The sequence below is a fragment of the Triturus cristatus genome, chromosome 11, assembly GCF_964204655.1.
Source record: "Triturus cristatus chromosome 11, aTriCri1.1, whole genome shotgun sequence".
In the NCBI taxonomy this organism is placed as follows: domain Eukaryota; kingdom Metazoa; phylum Chordata; class Amphibia; order Caudata; family Salamandridae; genus Triturus; species Triturus cristatus.
Genome location: NC_140594.1, coordinates 133,407,923 through 133,424,581, shown reverse-complemented (window position 1 = coordinate 133,424,581; position 16,659 = coordinate 133,407,923). Strand labels below are relative to the sequence as shown.

At 45.6% G+C, this 16,659-nt stretch overlaps 7 non-coding genes across 7 annotated transcripts; all 7 read right to left on the bottom strand.

Moving 5' to 3' along the window:
- Nucleotides 1-7: 7 nt before the first annotated feature.
- LOC146783631 (U4 spliceosomal RNA) lies at nucleotides 8-148 on the bottom strand. The gene has a single exon (XR_014971069.1). It is a non-coding gene; the product is annotated as a U4 spliceosomal RNA (small nuclear RNA).
- Nucleotides 149-4,166: 4,018 nt separating this feature from the next.
- On the bottom strand, nucleotides 4,167-4,307 carry LOC146783630 (U4 spliceosomal RNA). Its single transcript, XR_014971215.1, has one exon. It is a non-coding gene; the product is annotated as a U4 spliceosomal RNA (small nuclear RNA).
- An 821-nt stretch (nucleotides 4,308-5,128) lies between these two features.
- On the bottom strand, nucleotides 5,129-5,269 carry LOC146783629 (U4 spliceosomal RNA). The gene has a single exon (XR_014971056.1). It is a non-coding gene; the product is annotated as a U4 spliceosomal RNA (small nuclear RNA).
- Nucleotides 5,270-9,287: 4,018 nt separating this feature from the next.
- On the bottom strand, nucleotides 9,288-9,428 carry LOC146783628 (U4 spliceosomal RNA). Its single transcript, XR_014971248.1, has one exon. It is a non-coding gene; the product is annotated as a U4 spliceosomal RNA (small nuclear RNA).
- Nucleotides 9,429-10,249: 821 nt separating this feature from the next.
- LOC146783627 (U4 spliceosomal RNA) lies at nucleotides 10,250-10,390 on the bottom strand. The gene has a single exon (XR_014971103.1). It is a non-coding gene; the product is annotated as a U4 spliceosomal RNA (small nuclear RNA).
- A 4,018-nt stretch (nucleotides 10,391-14,408) lies between these two features.
- Nucleotides 14,409-14,549, bottom strand: LOC146783626 (U4 spliceosomal RNA). The gene has a single exon (XR_014971214.1). It is a non-coding gene; the product is annotated as a U4 spliceosomal RNA (small nuclear RNA).
- An 821-nt stretch (nucleotides 14,550-15,370) lies between these two features.
- Nucleotides 15,371-15,511, bottom strand: LOC146783625 (U4 spliceosomal RNA). Its single transcript, XR_014971088.1, has one exon. It is a non-coding gene; the product is annotated as a U4 spliceosomal RNA (small nuclear RNA).
- Nucleotides 15,512-16,659: the final 1,148 nt, after the last annotated feature.

Sequence of the window (16,659 nt, the reverse complement as noted above, 5' to 3'; positions counted from 1 at the left end):
TATCCAGCCTCCATAGAGACTATCAAAAATTGCCAATATCAACTATTTTTCAAGTTGACATGGCGGGGTATTGGGTAAAGTTTTCAATAAGCAATAATCACGCCTCGGATAGACCTCATTGGCTACGATACTGCCACTGCACAAAGATAACATCAGCTAGGCGATATGAGCAGTCCCACAACGGTGACACTTTTGTCTGTTACAGGGAGACAAATTTGAAACGTGCACCGATCAGAGAGATATGCAAGCATACTTTCTATGTTTTCTATCACTCGAGTCAAAAGCCAGACATCATATGTACTACTCTATCTTCTGTTGCTTCTGCAGGTAAGTGCCCGTTGGGCTCTGGGATTCCGTATGCTAATTAGCAGATTTCACTATACAGCCTCCTTTGGCACCTCCCTTCATCCCTCTCTATGTGGGATGTCATCAGTACATGATTATGTATGCAACCACATATCCTCCTAAGCCCAAGCAGGCTCCTCCCACAACTAGTTCTTGTACCTAAATGCAAGAAAGCAACCAAAGGTGTACTATTCTAGAATATTACAAGAGTTAACTTTGGCGCCTCTTGTTCACCCGGATACGAGATGCCTTTCTTGTAAATGGATACATATCAGTCTGCGGACAAAGGAGTGTACAATCTCAGCTATTCACTCAATAGCCAACAAAATAGTTGTGTGAAAGTGCCATCTTTCTTGAATGGTATGCCCCCACTTTTTGCTGAATTGCTGAATGTACTTTGACTGAGTGTGCCCTGGACTCCTGCCAATCAGGAGCCCAGGGCCTATGTTCCTTCCCAAAACAAAAATCTCAAAACAAAATTGGCAAACCCTGGCCACATGTCAGCCCCTGGTAAGTGGTACCCTAGGTACCCAGGGCCTTGTGACCAGGGAAGGCCTCTAAGGGCTGCAGCACTCATTGTGCCACCCTTAGAGGCCCTGTACCCTAACACACACACACTGCCCTGGCAGGCTGAGTGTCTGGGTACAAGACAAAACAGAGAATCGACATGGCACACATCCCTGTGTGCCATGCCCACAACCTTCACTGCCCTGGCATACATCAGCCACCCCTCTAGCTGGGTGCCCTATGCCAGTGGTGTGGGCACAGAGGCAGGAGCCCGGTGCCCCTACAGTACCCAGGTCCATTCCTGGGCCCTGTAAGTGCAGTGCTTCCATTTAAGAGTACATGGTGCTGGGAGCTTGTCAAACACGAACTCCACAGCACTATAATGGCAGCACAGAAGACTGAGAAGTTTGGTATCAAACTGCTCAGCACATTAAACCCACACTGATGCCAGTATGGTATTTAATGTACCAAGCACCACAGAGGGCATCTTAGAGAGGCCCCCTGAAACCTAACCTACAATCCACGTCTGTTCTGAGGCTGCCTAGGCTGCCACACAGCAGACATGTTGCTGGACCCCTGGGTAGGAGAGCCCCATCTCTCCTGGGTCTGCAACAATGCACATCCTGGCCGAGATGCTAGATCTCCTCCCCCAGGATGGGCAGGGGGAAGCTTCAAAGGCATGACGCCTCTGTGAGCTTCCCCAGGCCACTTGCAACCCCCACTCTGGCGGGAAGCTTGGCCGGAAACCCCAAACAAGGACAGGGGATGGGCCCGCCTGCCAACTCCACCCCTCAGGTGGGGAAGGCGAGGTGAAGCACATCTCCGGGCGCTCGCCATCTTGAAGATGGGAGGCCCTACCCAATCAGGACTAGGCTGCTGCCCCCCTCCCAGAGGAGAGTGGCTGAATAGGGGGTGTACTCACCCCAGGACAGGGACCCATTGGTCCCTGCCCTTCGCCTACCTGTAACGCCCCTAAATTTAGTATTTAGGGGCACCCTGAACCTTCCTTCCCCAGATTCCAGATTCCGAAATACAAAGAAGAGGAAGAAGAAAGAAGACCTGCCCTGCAGCTGCTAAGAAGAGGAAGACACCAGCTGCTTTGGCACCAGCCCTACAGGCCTGGCGACACTCGAACCTGCTCCTGCTCCAACCCGGCATCTATTGTGGCCAGCAACCTCACAAACCCCGGAGGACCTGGCTACCTTTTGGCTCTAAGCCCCTGGGACTCCCATGAGTAGAGGCTCTACTCAAAATCTACTTCTAATCCCTGGCATCAGCCCGGAACCGCGAACCCTACACACTCTGCACCCGCCAAGCCTGGCCTGTGCCGGAGTGACCAAAGACCACAAGGACGACCCCACGACGACTGTGAACCCGAGTCCGGCACCCAAGGACTTCCCTAGACGCTCCTGACGACACCTGCAGCCTCAGAACCAGGTACCCCCCCAACACGATCAACAGAGGGTAAGATTTCCCGACACCAAAAGGCACCCCTGCACCCGGCGCCCTGCGGCTCCCTGTGCCCAAATCCTGGGTACCTACCTATCCTCCAACTACCCAACTTACCTCTCGAAGTGGTGGTGGCACCTAAAGAATCTTCGTCCCCGAGCTTGCAATCTTTTTCTAAACCGGAGCTCTCCCATTGAAATCAATTGAGCGCCCAAGAGCTCAAAAGCACCCTGCACCCAGCCGCCCGAGTGGCCCTGGCAGTGTAACCTCTACACCTATCTACTTCCCCATTTGCCCTGAGCAAGTGACCAGGAGCCCAGCTCTCACAGCCGCGTAGCCTGCTAGTCAGCAGCCACCAACCAAGGCCCCCCTACCTCTCATAGGATAACATTGGGCCTAACTCTCTCTGCACCCGGCTGCCCCTGTGCCGCTGAGGGTGAAAAAACTCTACCTACCTGACCCTGGGAGACCCCTGAGTCTATGCCCAGAACCTTAACTCTGCCAGTCGAGTACTTACCTTTCAACCGATAACTCAATTTTCTCCATAGGGTAACATTGACTGGTTTCTTCTGAAAATTTCTTCAAAGTGTGGAGTTTTCAAAACTTAAAATATTCACCAAAAATCAGCCGAGTAACGAAAACGAAAATACTCACCTGCTATTAGGTGAGCTCCCAGTGCTTGATCTTGGTGCCCAGCACTGACTCTGAAAAATACTTACAACTGTACTTACCAGTAACCCAATTTTCTTCCATAGGGAATCATTGACTGTTTTTCTGTGAAATTTCTTCAGTGTCAATTTCTGCAAACTTTAAATATTCTTTAAAAATCGTATAACTTCTGAAAACGTAATTACTTACCTGTTTTGGATAAAGGTCCCAGTACTGAGTCTAGGCACCCAGTACTGGATTACAAAAGTAACGAGAACATACTATACCTGCAGCTTGAATTTTCTTCCATAGGGAATCATTGACTGTTTTCTATGAAATTTCTTCTAAGTGTCAACTTTTAAAATAGCAAAATATTACTTAAAAATCCTAGTAGTAACTAAGTCGACTTTTATCACTTGTTTCTAACTACTGTCCCAGGACTGAATCTAGGGTCCAGTCCTGGAATCTCTACAGTAATCCTGAAAGTAATCTATTGCAAATAACTTGAAATTTCCATTGAACTCAATGCATTATTGTGTTTAAAACTGTGTTGCCTATTGCAACAACTTATAACTTTCTACAAAAGCCAATTGCATATTGCAAAAGTATTTAAATAAAGCATCTCATTCTGAGAAAGTATATTTTAATTCCTATTGTTGGTTCTAAAACAAAACAGACATATATTTTTTATACAAACCATTGGCCTAGAGTTCAGTTATTGAGTGTGTGAAATCATTTCGCTGACTGAGTGTGTACAACAAATGCTTTACACTGTCCTTTGATACTGCCTTACTGCTCGACCAAGCTACCACTTTAGAGACTAAGGTTATTTCTAACTTTAGCCTCTGCCAAACCTCTGGGGACTGTGGACTCTGTACACCCTGTACCTATTTTGGAACAGTATATACAGAGCCACTTTCTCACAATAGTACATTTGATCTAAAACCTAGAGAGATGCTGAATAAATGTCTGAATCTTCGGACACTGCGCAGCTTCTAAATCAATTAGCACCCAAAGTTTAATATGTGTTCCTTACCTAATGATTAAGCGGACCCTCTTTTACGCATATAAAAAACACGTTGGTTGAAATGAAACAGTTAATGAAAAACATATCGAGCAAAGAGTATTGATATTCTATGAAAAATATCTACACCTTTTTTCTTACTGAATAAATACATTGATGTATAATCAATCATTTTTTGACACAATTGATCTAGCCTCCGTAAAGATTATCCTAAATTACCAACAACAACTGTTGTTCAAGTTGACAAGACTAGGTATTGTGCAAAGTTTTGAATAAGCAACAATCACACCTCGGATACACCGCATTGGTTACAATACTGCCACTATTCAAAGATAACGTCCAATTGGCAATATGAGCAGTCCCACAATCGTGACACTTTTGTCTCTTACAGGGAGACAAAGTTGGAACATATGCACTGATCAGAGAGATATGCAAGCATACTTTCTATGTTTTCTATCACTCAGGTCAAAAGCCAGACATCAGGTGGACTACTTTATCTTCTGTTGGTTCTGCAGATAAGTGCCCATTGGGCTCTGGGATTCCATATGCTAATTAGCAGATTTCACTATACAGCCTCCTTTGGCACCTCCCTTCATCCCTCTCTATGTGTGATGTCATCAGTACATGATTCTGTATGCAAACACATATACTCCTAAGCCCCATCTGGCTCCTCCTAAAACGAGTTATTGTACCTAAATGCAAGCAGAGCAACCAAAGGAGTACTATTCTAGAATATTACAAGAGTTCACTTTGGCACCTCTTTGTTCACCCAGATACAAGATGCCTTTCTTGTAAAAGGATACATATCAGTCTGCCGACAAAGGAGTGTACAATCTCAGCTATTCACTCAATAGCCGACAAAATAGCACATTAGCTCTGCTACTTAGAGAGATGCTGAATGAATGTCTGAAGCTTTGGACACTGTGCAGCTTCCAAGACAATTAGATCACAAAGTTTAATACGTGTACCTTACCTATTGATTAAGAGGACCCTTTTCCACAGATATGAGAAACACTTTAGTTGAAATAAAACAGTTGTTAAAAAAACATATTGACCAATGAGTATTGACATTCTATGAAAAATATCTACACCTCTTTGCACACTAAATAACTATAATGATGTATAATCAATCTTCTTTTGACACAATTGATCCAGCCTCCATAGAGACTATCAAAAATTGCCAATATCAACTATTTTTCAAGTTGACATGGCGGGGTATTGGGTAAAGTTTTCAATAAGCAATAATCACGCCTCGGATAAACCTCATTGGCTACGATACTGCCACTGCACAAAGATAACATCAGCTAGGCAATATGAGCAGTCCCACAACGGTGACACTTTTGTCTGTTACAGGGAGACAAATTTGAAACGTGCACCGATCAGAGAGATATGCAAGCATACTTTCTATGTTTTCTATCACTCGAGTCAAAAGCCAGACATGATATGTACTACTCTATCTTCTGTTGCTTCTGCAGGTAAGTGCCCGTTGGGCTCTGGGATTCCGTATGCTAATTAGCAGATTTCACTATACAGCCTCCTTTGGCACCTCCCTTCATCCCTATCTATGTGGGATGTCATCAGTACATGATTATGAATGCAACCACATATCCTCCTAAGCCCAAGCAGGCTCCTCCCAAAACTAGTTATTGTACCTAAATGCAAGAAAGCAACCAAAGGTGTACTATTCTAGAATATTACAAGAGTTAACTTTGGCGCCTCTTGTTCACCCGGATACGAGATGCCTTTCTTGTAAATGGATACACATCAGTCTGCGGACAAAGGAGTGTACAATCTCAGCTATTCACTCAATAGCCAACAAAATAGTTGTGTGAAAGTGCCATCTTTCTTGAATGGTATGCCCCCACTGTTTGTTGAATTGCTGAATGTACTTTGACTGAGTGTGCCCTGGACTCCTGCCAATCAGGAGCCCAGGGCCTATGTTCCTTCCCAAAACAAAAATCTCAAAACAAAATTGGCAAACCCTGGCCACATGTCAGCCCCTGGTAAGTGGTACCCTAGGTACCCAGGGCCTTGTGACCAGGGAAGGCCTCTAAGGGCTGCAGCACTCATTGTGCCACCCTTAGAGGCCCTGTACCCTAACACACACACACTGCCCTGGCAGGCTGAGTGTCTGGGTACAAGACAAAACAGAGAATCGACATGGCACACATCCCTGTGTGCCATGCCCACAACCTTCACTGCCCTGGCATACATCAGCCACCCCTCTAGCTGGGCGCCCTATGCCAGTGGTGTGGGCACAGAGGCAGGAGCCCGGTGCCCCTACAGTACCCAGGTCCATTCCTGGGCCCTGTAAGTGCAGTGCTTCCATTTAAGAGTACATGGTGCTGGGAGCTTGTCAAACACGAACTCCACAGCACTATAATGGCAGCACAGAAGACTGAGAAGTTTGGTATCAAACTGCTCACCACATTAAACCCACACTGATGCCAGTATGGTATTTAATGTACCAAGCACCACAGAGGGCATCTTAGAGAGGCCCCCTGAAACCTAACCTACAATCCACGTCTGTTCTGAGGCTGCCTAGGCTGCCACACAGCAGACATGTTGCTGGACCCCTGGGTAGGAGAGCCCCTGCTCTCCTGGGTCTGCAACAATGCACATCCTGGGCGAGATGCTAGATCTCCTCCCCCAGGATGGGCAGGGGGAAGCTTCAAAGGCATGCCGCCTCTGTGAGCTTCCCCAGGCCACTTGCAACCCCCACTCTGGCGGGAAGCTTGGCCGGAAACCCCAAACAAGGACAGGGGATGGGCCAGCCTGCCAACTCCACCCCTCAGGTGGGGAAGGCGAGGTGAAGCACATCTCCGGGCGCTCGCCATCTTGAAGATGGGAGCCCTACCCAATCAGGACTAGGCTGCTGCCCCCCTCCCAGAGGAGAGTGGCTGAATAGGGGGTGTACTCACCCCAGGACAGGGACCCATTAGTCCCTGCCCTTCGCCTACCTGTAACGCCCCTAAATTTAGTATTTAGGGGCACCCTGAACCTTCCTTCCCCAGATTCCAGATTCCGAAATACAAAGAAGAGGAAGAAGAAAGAAGACCTGCCCTGCAGCTGCTAAGAAGAGGAAGACACCAACTGCTTTGGCACCAGCCCTACAGGCCTGGCGACACTCGAACCTGCTCCTGCTCCAACCCGGCATCTATTGTGGCCAGCAACCTCACAAACCCCGGAGGACCTGGCTACCTTTTGGCTCTAAGCCCCTGGGACTCCCATGAGTAGAGGCTCTACTCAAAATCTACTTCTAATCCCTGGCATCAGCCCGGAACCGCGAACCCTACACACTCTGCACCCGCCAAGCCTGGCCTGTGCCGGAGTGACCAAAGACCACGAGGACGACCCCACGACGACTGTGAACCCGAGTCCGGCACCCAAGGACTTCCCTAGACGCTCCTGACGACACCTGCAGCCTCAGAACCAGGTACCCCCCCAACGCGATCAACAGAGGGTAAGATTTCCCGACACCAAAAGGCACCCCTGCACCCGGCGCCCTGCGGCTCCCTGTGCCCAAATCCTGGGTACCTACCTATCCTCCAACTACCCAACTTACCTCTCGAAGTGGTGGTGGCACCTAAAGAATCTTCGTCCCCGAGCTTGCAATCTTTTTCTAAACCGGAGCTCTCCCATTGAAATCAATTGAGCGCCCAAGAGCTCAAAAGCACCCTGCACCCAGCCGCCCGAGTGGCCCTGGCAGTGTAACCTCTACACCTATCTACTTCCCCATTTGCCCTGAGCAAGTGACCAGGAGCCCAGCTCCCACAGCCGCGTAGCCTGCTAGTCAGCAGCCACCAACCAAGGCCCCCCTACCTCTCATAGGATAACATTGGGCCTAACTCTCTCTGCACCCGGCTGCCCCTGTGCCGCTGAGGGTGAAAACACTCTACCTACCTGACCCTGGGAGACCCCTGAGTCTATGCCCAGAACCTTAACTCTGCCAGTCGAGTACTTACCTTTAAACCGATAACTCAATTTTCTCCATAGGGTAACATTGACTGGTTTCTTCTGAAAATTTCTTCAAAGTGTGGAGTTTTCAAAACTTAGAAATTCACCAAAAATCAGCCGAGTAACGAAAACGAAAATACTCACCTGCTATTAGGTGAGCTCCCAGTGCTTGATCTTGGTGCCCAGCACTGACTCTGAAAAATACTTACAACTGTACTTACCAGTAACCCAATTTTCTTCCATGGCGAATCATTGACTGTTTTTCTGTGAAATTTCTTCAAAGTGTCAATTTCTGCAAACTTTAAATATTCTTTAAAAATCGTATAACTTCTGAAAACGTAATTACTTACCTGTTTTGGATAAAGGTCTCAGTACTGAGTCTAGGCACCCAGTACTGGATTACAAAAGTAACGAGAACATACTATACCTGCAGCTTGAATTTTCTTCCATAGGGAATCATTGACTGTTTTCTATGAAATTTCTTCTAAGTGTCAACTTTTAAAATAGCAAAATATTACTTAAAAATCCTAGTAGTAACTAAGTCGACTTTTATCACTTGTTTCTAAGTACTGTCCCAGGACTGAATCTAGGATCCAGTCCTGGAATCTCTAAAGTAATCCTGAAAGTAATCTATTGCAAATAACTTTAAATTTCCATTGAACTCAATGCATTATTGTGTTTAAAACTGTGTTGCCTATTGCAACAACTTATAACTTTCTACAAAAGCCAATTGCATATTGCAAAAGTATTTAAATAAAGCATCTCATTCTGAGAAAGTATATTTTAATTCCTATTGTTGGTTCTAAAACAAAACAGACATATATTTTTTATACAAACCATTGGCCTAGAGTTCAGTTATTGAGTGTGTGAAATCATTTTGCTGACTGAGTGTGTACAACAAATGCTTTACACTGTCCTCTGATACTGCCTTACTGCTCGACCAAGCTACCACTTTAGAGACTAAGGTTATTTCTAACTTTAGCCTCTGCCAAACCTCTGGGGATTGTGGACTCTGTACACCCTGTACCTATTTTGGAACAGTATATACAGAGCCACTTTCTCACAATAGTACATTTGATCTAAAACCTAGAGAGATGCTGAATAAATGTCTGAATCTTCGGACACTGCGCAGCTTCTAAAACAATTAGCACCCAAAGTTTAATATGTGTACCTTACCTAATGATTAAGCGGACCCTCTTTTACGCATATAAAAAACACGTTGGTTGAAATGAAACAGTTAATGAAAAACATATCGAGCAAAGAGTATTGATATTCTATGAAAAATATCTACACCTTTTTTCTTACTGAATAAATACATTGATGTATAATCAATCATTTTTTGACACAATTGATCTAGCCTCCGTAAAGATTATCCTAAATTACCAACAACAACTATTGTTCTAGTTGACAAGACTGGGTATTGCGTAAAGTTTTGAATAAGCAACAATCACACCTCGTATACACCGCATTGGTTACAATACTGCCACTATTCAAAGATAACGTCCAATTGGCAATATGAGCAGTCCCACAATCGTGACACTTTTGTCTCTTTCAGGGAGACAAAGTTGGAACATATGCACTGATCAGAGAGATATGCAAGCATGCTTTCTATGTTTTCTATCACTCAGGTCAAAAGCCAGACATCAGGTGGACTATTTTATCTTCTGTTGGTTCTGCAGAAAAGTACCCATTGGGCTCTGGGATTCCATATGCTAATTAGCAGATTTCACTATACAGCCTCCTTTGGCACCTCCCTTCATCCCTCTCTATGTGTGATGTCATCAGTACATGATTCTGTATGCAAACACATATACTCCTAAGCCCCATCTGGCTCCTCCCAAAACGAGTTATTGCACCTAAATGCAAGCAGAGCAACCAAAGGAGTACTATTCTAGAATATTACAAGAGTTCACTTTGGCACCTCTTTGTTCACCCAGATACAAGATGCCTTTCTTGTAAAAGGATACATATCAGTCTGCCGACAAAGGAGTGTACAATCTCAGCTATTCACTCAATAGCAGACAAAATAGCACATTAGCTCTGCTACTTAGAGAGATGCTGAATGAATGTCTGAAGCTTTGGACACTGTGCAGCTTCCAAGACAATTAGATCACAAAGTTTAATACGTGTACCTTACCTATTGATTAAGAGGACCCTTTTCCACTGATATGAGAAACACTTTAGTTGAAATAAAACAGTTGTTAAAAAAACATATTGACCAATGAGTATTGACATTCTATGAAAAATATCTACACCTCTTTGCTTACTAAATAACTATAATGATGTATAATCAATCTTCTTTTGACACAATTTATCCAGCCTCCATAGAGACTATCAAAAATTGCCAATATCAACTATTTTTCAAGTTGACATGGCGGGGTATTGGGTAAAGTTTTCAATAAGCAATAATCACGCCTCAGATAGACCTCATTGGCTACGATACTGCCACTGCACAAAGATAACATCAGCTAGGCGATATGAGCAGTCCCACAACGGTGACACTTTTGTCTGTTACAGGGAGACAAATTTGAAACGTGCACCGATCAGAGAGATATGCAAGCATACTTTCTATGTTTTCTATCACTCGAGTCAAAAGCCAGACATCATATGTACTACTCTATCTTCTGTTGCTTCTGCAGGTAAGTGCCCGTTGGGCTCTGGGATTCCGTATGCTAATTAGCAGATTTCACTATACAGCCTCCTTTGGCACCTCCCTTCATCCCTCTCTATGTGGGATGTCATCAGTACATGATTATGTATGCAACCACATATCCTCCTAAGCCCAAGCAGGCTCCTCCCACAACTAGTTCTTGTACCTAAATGCAAGAAAGCAACCAAAGGTGTACTATTCTAGAATATTACAAGAGTTAACTTTGGCGCCTCTTGTTCACCCGGATACGAGATGCCTTTCTTGTAAATGGATACATATCAGTCTGCGGACAAAGGAGTGTACAATCTCAGCTATTCACTCAATAGCCAACAAAATAGTTGTGTGAAAGTGCCATCTTTCTTGAATGGTATGCCCCCACTTTTTGCTGAATTGCTGAATGTACTTTGACTGAGTGTGCCCTGGACTCCTGCCAATCAGGAGCCCAGGGCCTATGTTCCTTCCCAAAACAAAAATCTCAAAACAAAATTGGCAAACCCTGGCCACATGTCAGCCCCTGGTAAGTGGTACCCTAGGTACCCAGGGCCTTGTGACCAGGGAAGGCCTCTAAGGGCTGCAGCACTCATTGTGCCACCCTTAGAGGCCCTGTACCCTAACACACACACACTGCCCTGGCAGGCTGAGTGTCTGGGTACAAGACAAAACAGAGAATCGACATGGCACACATCCCTGTGTGCCATGCCCACAACCTTCACTGCCCTGGCATACATCAGCCACCCCTCTAGCTGGGTGCCCTATGCCAGTGGTGTGGGCACAGAGGCAGGAGCCCGGTGCCCCTACAGTACCCAGGTCCATTCCTGGGCCCTGTAAGTGCAGTGCTTCCATTTAAGAGTACATGGTGCTGGGAGCTTGTCAAACACGAACTCCACAGCACTATAATGGCAGCACAGAAGACTGAGAAGTTTGGTATCAAACTGCTCAGCACATTAAACCCACACTGATGCCAGTATGGTATTTAATGTACCAAGCACCACAGAGGGCATCTTAGAGAGGCCCCCTGAAACCTAACCTACAATCCACGTCTGTTCTGAGGCTGCCTAGGCTGCCACACAGCAGACATGTTGCTGGACCCCTGGGTAGGAGAGCCCCTGCTCTCCTGGGTCTGCAACAATGCACATCCTGGCCGAGATGCTAGATCTCCTCCCCCAGGATGGGCAGGGGGAAGCTTCAAAGGCATGACGCCTCTGTGAGCTTCCCCAGGCCACTTGCAACCCCCACTCTGGCGGGAAGCTTGGCCGGAAACCCCAAACAAGGACAGGGGATGGGCCCGCCTGCCAACTCCACCCCTCAGGTGGGGAAGGCGAGGTGAAGCACATCTCCGGGCGCTCGCCATCTTGAAGATGGGAGGCCCTACCCAATCAGGACTAGGCTGCTGCCCCCCTCCCAGAGGAGAGTGGCTGAATAGGGGGTGTACTCACCCCAGGACAGGGACCCATTGGTCCCTGCCCTTCGCCTACCTGTAACGCCCCTAAATTTAGTATTTAGGGGCACCCTGAACCTTCCTTCCCCAGATTCCAGATTCCGAAATACAAAGAAGAGGAAGAAGAAAGAAGACCTGCCCTGCAGCTGCTAAGAAGAGGAAGACACCAGCTGCTTTGGCACCAGCCCTACAGGCCTGGCGACACTCGAACCTGCTCCTGCTCCAACCCGGCATCTATTGTGGCCAGCAACCTCACAAACCCCGGAGGACCTGGCTACCTTTTGGCTCTAAGCCCCTGGGACTCCCATGAGTAGAGGCTCTACTCAAAATCTACTTCTAATCCCTGGCATCAGCCCGGAACCGCGAACCCTACACACTCTGCACCCGCCAAGCCTGGCCTGTGCCGGAGTGACCAAAGACCACAAGGACGACCCCACGACGACTGTGAACCCGAGTCCGGCACCCAAGGACTTCCCTAGACGCTCCTGACGACACCTGCAGCCTCAGAACCAGGTACCCCCCCAACACGATCAACAGAGGGTAAGATTTCCCGACACCAAAAGGCACCCCTGCACCCGGCGCCCTGCGGCTCCCTGTGCCCAAATCCTGGGTACCTACCTATCCTCCAACTACCCAACTTACCTCTCGAAGTGGTGGTGGCACCTAAAGAATCTTCGTCCCCGAGCTTGCAATCTTTTTCTAAACCGGAGCTCTCCCATTGAAATCAATTGAGCGCCCAAGAGCTCAAAAGCACCCTGCACCCAGCCGCCCGAGTGGCCCTGGCAGTGTAACCTCTACACCTATCTACTTCCCCATTTGCCCTGAGCAAGTGACCAGGAGCCCAGCTCTCACAGCCGCGTAGCCTGCTAGTCAGCAGCCACCAACCAAGGCCCCCCTACCTCTCCTAGGATAACATTGGGCCTAACTCTCTCTGCACCCGGCTGCCCCTGTGCCGCTGAGGGTGAAAAAACTCTACCTACCTGACCCTGGGAGACCCCTGAGTCTATGCCCAGAACCTTAACTCTGCCAGTCGAGTACTTACCTTTCAACCGATAACTCAATTTTCTCCATAGGGTAACATTGACTGGTTTCTTCTGAAAATTTCTTCAAAGTGTGGAGTTTTCAAAACTTAAAATATTCACCAAAAATCAGCCGAGTAACGAAAACGAAAATACTCACCTGCTATTAGGTGAGCTCCCAGTGCTTGATCTTGGTGCCCAGCACTGACTCTGAAAAATACTTACAACTGTACTTACCAGTAACCCAATTTTCTTCCATAGGGAATCATTGACTGTTTTTCTGTGAAATTTCTTCAGTGTCAATTTCTGCAAACTTTAAATATTCTTTAAAAATCGTATAACTTCTGAAAACGTAATTACTTACCTGTTTTGGATAAAGGTCCCAGTACTGAGTCTAGGCACCCAGTACTGGATTACAAAAGTAACGAGAACATACTATACCTGCAGCTTGAATTTTCTTCCATAGGGAATCATTGACTGTTTTCTATGAAATTTCTTCTAAGTGTCAACTTTTAAAATAGCAAAATATTACTTAAAAATCCTAGTAGTAACTAAGTCGACTTTTATCACTTGTTTCTAACTACTGTCCCAGGACTGAATCTAGGGTCCAGTCCTGGAATCTCTACAGTAATCCTGAAAGTAATCTATTGCAAATAACTTGAAATTTCCATTGAACTCAATGCATTATTGTGTTTAAAACTGTGTTGCCTATTGCAACAACTTATAACTTTCTACAAAAGCCAATTGCATATTGCAAAAGTATTTAAATAAAGCATCTCATTCTGAGAAAGTATATTTTAATTCCTATTGTTGGTTCTAAAACAAAACAGACATATATTTTTTATACAAACCATTGGCCTAGAGTTCAGTTATTGAGTGTGTGAAATCATTTCGCTGACTGAGTGTGTACAACAAATGCTTTACACTGTCCTTTGATATTGCCTTACTGCTCGACCAAGCTACCACTTTAGAGACTAAGGTTATTTCTAACTTTAGCCTCTGCCAAACCTCTGGGGACTGTGGACTCTGTACACCCTGTACCTATTTTGGAACAGTATATACAGAGCCACTTTCTCACAATAGTACATTTGATCTAAAACCTAGAGAGATGCTGAATAAATGTCTGAATCTTCGGACACTGCGCAGCTTCTAAATCAATTAGCACCCAAAGTTTAATATGTGTTCCTTACCTAATGATTAAGCGGACCCTCTTTTACGCATATAAAAAACACGTTGGTTGAAATGAAACAGTTAATGAAAAACATATCGAGCAAAGAGTATTGATATTCTATGAAAAATATCTACACCTTTTTTCTTACTGAATAAATACATTGATGTATAATCAATCATTTTTTGACACAATTGATCTAGCCTCCGTAAAGATTATCCTAAATTACCAACAACAACTGTTGTTCAAGTTGACAAGACTAGGTATTGTGCAAAGTTTTGAATAAGCAACAATCACACCTCGGATACACCGCATTGGTTACAATACTGCCACTATTCAAAGATAACGTCCAATTGGCAATATGAGCAGTCCCACAATCGTGACACTTTTGTCTCTTACAGGGAGACAAAGTTGGAACATATGCACTTATCAGAGAGATATGCAAGCATACTTTCTATGTTTTCTATCACTCAGGTCAAAAGCCAGACATCAGGTGGACTACTTTATCTTCTGTTGGTTCTGCAGATAAGTGCCCATTGGGCTCTGGGATTCCATATGCTAATTAGCAGATTTCACTATACAGCCTCCTTTGGCACCTCCCTTCATCCCTCTCTATGTGTGATGTCATCAGTACATGATTCTGTATGCAAACACATATACTCCTAAGCCCCATCTGGCTCCTCCTAAAACGAGTTATTGTACCTAAATGCAAGCAGAGCAACCAAAGGAGTACTATTCTAGAATATTACAAGAGTTCACTTTGGCACCTCTTTGTTCACCCAGATACAAGATGCCTTTCTTGTAAAAGGATACATATCAGTCTGCCGACAAAGGAGTGTACAATCTCAGCTATTCACTCAATAGCCGACAAAATAGCACATTAGCTCTGCTACTTAGAGAGATGCTGAATGAATGTCTGAAGCTTTGGACACTGTGCAGCTTCCAAGACAATTAGATCACAAAGTTTAATACGTGTACCTTACCTATTGATTAAGAGGACCCTTTTCCACAGATATGAGAAACACTTTAGTTGAAATAAAACAGTTGTTAAAAAAACATATTGACCAATGAGTATTGACATTCTATGAAAAATATCTACACCTCTTTGCACACTAAATAACTATAATGATGTATAATCAATCTTCTTTTGACACAATTGATCCAGCCTCCATAGAGACTATCAAAAATTGCCAATATCAACTATTTTTCAAGTTGACATGGCGGGGTATTGGGTAAAGTTTTCAATAAGCAATAATCACACCTCGGATAAACCTCATTGGCTACGATACTGCCACTGCACAAAGATAACATCAGCTAGGCAATATGAGCAGTCCCACAACGGTGACACTTTTGTCTGTTACAGGGAGACAAATTTGAAACGTGCACCGATCAGAGAGATATGCAAGCATACTTTCTATGTTTTCTATCACTCGAGTCAAAAGCCAGACATGATATGTACTACTCTATCTTCTGTTGCTTCTGCAGGTAAGTGCCCGTTGGGCTCTGGGATTCCGTATGCTAATTAGCAGATTTCACTATACAGCCTCCTTTGGCACCTCCCTTCATCCCTATCTATGTGGGATGTCATCAGTACATGATTATGAATGCAACCACATATCCTCCTAAGCCCAAGCAGGCTCCTCCCAAAACTAGTTATTGTACCTAAATGCAAGAAAGCAACCAAAGGTGTACTATTCTAGAATATTACAAGAGTAATTTTGGCGCCTCTTGTTCACCCGGATACGAGATGCCTTTCTTGTAAATGGATACACATCAGTCTGCGGACAAAGGAGTGTACAATCTCAGCTATTCACTCAATAGCCAACAAAATAGTTGTGTGAAAGTGCCATCTTTCTTGAATGGTATGCCCCCACTGTTTGTTGAATTGCTGAATGTACTTTGACTGAGTGTGCCCTGGACTCCTGCCAATCAGGAGCCCAGGGCCTATGTTCCTTCCCAAAACAAAAATCTCAAAACAAAATTGGCAAACCCTGGCCACATGTCAGCCCCTGGTAAGTGGTACCCTAGGTACCCAGGGCCTTGTGACCAGGGAAGGCCTCTAAGGGCTGCAGCACTCATTGTGCCACCCTTAGAGGCCCTGTACCCTAACACACACACACTGCCCTGGCAGGCTGAGTGTCTGGGTACAAGACAAAACAGAGAATCGACATGGCACACATCCCTGTGTGCCATGCCCACAACCTTCACTGCCCTGGCATACATCAGCCACCCCTCTAGCTGGGCGCCCTATGCCAGTGGTGTGGGCACAGAGGCAGGAGCCCGGTGCCCCTACAGTACCCAGGTCCATTCCTGGGCCCTGTAAGTGCAGTGCTTCCATTTAAGAGTACATGGTGCTGGGAGCTTGTCAAACACGAACTCCACAGCACTATAATGGCAGCACAGAAGACTGAGAAGTTTGGTATCAAACTGCTCACCACATTAAACCCACACTGA